We start from the raw sequence: 752 nt of genomic DNA, 5'->3' as shown, positions 1-752 counted from the left end.
GAGACACAATGATTTTTATTTTACAACTTGCCAGCAGATGGAGCAAACTGGATAGCAGGATACATACTCTTTTTCTACAGTCACTGAAATAAAATTATTTTAAAAAACGCAGCAGTGATCACAGGGACTCGTGCAGCCCTTTACATCTGCAAGAAGGATGCTTATTAAGTCACATATAGACACGTAAAGGGAACCTTATGTGACCTTGAAAAGAATCCTCAGGCTCTCGTCCTTGCTTGTACACAAGCAGCTCTGTGTTATGGCAGCCCTCCTTGAGGTCCCTAGGTGCCTCTTGGAAGAGAATAATCTCTTAGGATCACTAAGCCAGGAATCCCAATCCTTGCCTGCTCTTCTGGACAGCATCACACGTGGGCGTTTCTCTTCCCGTATTTACATTTCCTCTTCTATTATTAGTCTGGCCTTGGGTTTTGTTTGTGATGTTTGATGTTGAATAAGAATGGTAAGTTAAAGGAGAACCGCCTCATGGCATAAAAAAACCAACCAACAATGCTGTTTATGTGAAGTTTTTTTTGACTGCTGGATATTGCCATCACTCAGAAATAATTCCTTTTTGTTCTCCAGAACTTTGCTCTTTGATATTCTGTTTTTCGTAGCCCAAGTGTTATCACAATATTGCAATACCTTTTAAAAGTATCTCTTTATAGAATGAACTGCAGGGAACAGGTAATGTGTGCTTCTGTGCCGGTGGTATTTTAAAAAAAAAAAAAAAAAAAAAAACAAACAATACCGTC

This window comes from Egretta garzetta, unplaced genomic scaffold (genome assembly GCF_000687185.1).
Source record: "Egretta garzetta isolate BGI_Z169 unplaced genomic scaffold, ASM68718v1 scaffold409, whole genome shotgun sequence".
NCBI lineage: Eukaryota > Metazoa > Chordata > Aves > Pelecaniformes > Ardeidae > Egretta > Egretta garzetta.
The sequence above is the reverse complement of the archived record's forward strand: the minus strand, read 5'-3'. Positions refer to the sequence as shown.